The sequence below is a fragment of the Nerophis lumbriciformis genome, linkage group LG14 (assembly GCF_033978685.3).
Source record: "Nerophis lumbriciformis linkage group LG14, RoL_Nlum_v2.1, whole genome shotgun sequence".
NCBI classification, from domain to species: domain Eukaryota; kingdom Metazoa; phylum Chordata; class Actinopteri; order Syngnathiformes; family Syngnathidae; genus Nerophis; species Nerophis lumbriciformis.
In genome coordinates this window covers 22,471,324-22,473,823 of record NC_084561.2, presented here as the reverse complement: position 1 = coordinate 22,473,823, position 2,500 = coordinate 22,471,324, and the positions used below count along the sequence as shown (strand labels likewise).

Here is a 2,500-nt window from a genome sequence, read left to right as displayed (position 1 = left end):
TGCATTAAACAATACAACAAAAGTTTTCCAAAATAAATCAACTCAAGTTATGGAAAAAAATGCCAACATGGCACTGACATATTTATTATTGAAGTCACAAAGTGCATTATTTTTTTTTAACATGTGGATGTGAGTGTGAATGTTGTCTGTCTATCTGTGTTGGCCCTGCGATGAGGTGGCGACTTGTCCAGGGTGTACCCCGCCTTCCGCCCGATTGTAGCTGAGATAGGCTCCAGCGCCCCCCGCGACCCCAAAGGGAATACGCGGTAGAAAATGGATGGATGGATGCCTCAAAACAGCATGCTCTCCCTGAGAGCATGAGGAGGTTGAGGTGGGCGGGGTTGGGGGGGAGGGGTTGAGTTGGGGGGTGTAAGGGGCAGCGGGGGTGGGGGGGGGTGTATATTGTAGTGTTCCGGAAGAGTTAGTGCTGCAAGGGGTTCTGGGTATTTGTTGTGTTGTGTTTATGTTGTGTTACGGTGCAGATGTTCTCCCGAAATGTGTTTGTCATTCTTGTTTGGTGTGGGTTCACAGTGTGGTGCATATTTGTAACAGTGTTAAAGTTGTTTAAACGGCCACCCTCAGTGTGACCTGTATGGCTGTTGACCAAGTATGCATTGCATTCACTAGTGTGTGTTGCATTCACTAGTGTGTGTGAAAAGCTGTAGATATTATGTGATTGGGCCGGCACGCAAATGGGTTGTACTTGTATAGCGCTTTTCTACCTTCAAGGTACTCAAAGCGCTTTGACACTACTTCCACATTTACCCATTCACACACACATTCACACACTGATGGAGGGAGCTGCCATGCAAGGCGCTAACCAGCACCCATCAGGAGCAAGGGTGAAGTGTCTTGCTCAGGACACAACGGACATGACGAGGTTGGTACTAGGTGGGGATTGAACCAGGGACCCTCGGGTCGCGCACGGCCACTCTTCCACTGCGCCACACCGTCCCTAAAGGACTGCAAAGGCAGTACCTTTTAAGGCATGCCCCCAATATTGTTGTCTCGGTGGAAATCGGGACAAATTCGGGAGAATGGAGGCCCCGGGAGATTTTCGGGAGAAGCACTGAAATTCGTGAGTCTCCCGAGAAAATCGGGAGGGTTGGCAAGTATGACTGGTAGACGCAACTGCTCTGTACTTCTCCCTACGTCCGTGTACCACTCCGTACAGCGGCGTTTTAAAAATGTATAAATTTTACTTTTTGAAACAGATACCGATAATTTCCGATATTACATTTTAAAACATTTATCGGCCGATAATATCGGCAGTTCGATATTATCGGACATCTTTAGTCAGAATGTCATACAGAAAGATGTTTTTAGAGCTGCAATCGAAAGAAAAGAGTGCATTTTGAAATTTCATACACATAATCTAATTAGGCAATATTAAATATTGTAAATTGACAGTAAGGGACTATATTGATTATTTCATGCTTAGGTCTATACCAGGGGTGTCAAACTCATTTCAGATGGGGGGCCACATGGAAAAAAATCTACTTACAAGTGGGCCGGACTGGTAAAATCACGGCACGATAACTTAAAAATAAAAAATAAAGACAACTTCAGATTGTTTTCATTGTTTAAAAATAGAACAAGCACATTCTGAAATTGTACAAATCCTAATGTTGTTGTTTTTTTTTAGACTTACATGTTGCGGTTAATAGTATTCTCTCTTTATTTGTCGTTATTTATATTTTCTGAATAAATTATGTGATAATGTTCATCAGTCAACTCATTGGTGTTAATTGTCAATCAATCAAGATAACAAAATATATCAAAATCAAATTACAGGATGTTATTTATGTAGTTTTATCATTTTCCTCGACTGATGTACTAATATCATGTGGTTTATTTTGTACATATGTAACATCATCTACAAAGATACAAAGAATTGCTATTGCGACATCCAGTGGCCACATTTAAAACAGCTGTTTCTTTCATTCAAAAATTTCAGGTTAATTTTTATACTTAGCAAACTCATCCCGGGAGCCGGATAAAACCTGTTTGCGGGCCTGATCCGGCCCTCGGGCCGTACGTTTGACACCCCTGCTATATATATATATATATATATATATATATATATATATATATATATACACACACACACACATTGCAGCCTCCTGCGATAACATCTATCACAATATATTATTTAATATGTTAATGATGATTAAAAAAAACATTTCAAAACAGGTTACAAAGGGTCCCAATTTAGCTGCTGACATATTGCATCATTTCCAGTTGTATTATTTTGTCAAAACTATTATTCTACTTATTAATTTACTATGAATAGCTTGTTACTTTATGTTGTACCATGGTTATATCTACACTTCTGTTAAAATGTGACCTTTATTCTTCTGTTTGGATACTTTACATCCGTTTTGAGTGATACTAGAAATTTGGTTATGATCCAATACGAAGTAATTACAGGGGCAGTATCGGTCATGCCAATGCATGATCATTGAACAATTAAATTTTTTAGATCACAATTACAATCTGA

The 2,500-nt window shown here is 39.8% G+C and overlaps 2 protein-coding genes across 5 annotated transcripts in view; one reads left to right on the top strand and one right to left on the bottom strand.

Moving 5' to 3' along the window:
* The window catches only part of rfx2 (regulatory factor X, 2 (influences HLA class II expression)), a 123,536-nt gene that overhangs the window by 67,963 nt on the left and 53,073 nt on the right, over nt 1-2,500 (bottom strand). The gene's annotated exons all lie outside the window — the stretch shown is intronic.
* The window catches only part of acsbg2 (acyl-CoA synthetase bubblegum family member 2), a 58,297-nt gene that overhangs the window by 6,082 nt on the left and 49,715 nt on the right, over nt 1-2,500 (top strand). The window lies entirely within an intron of this gene.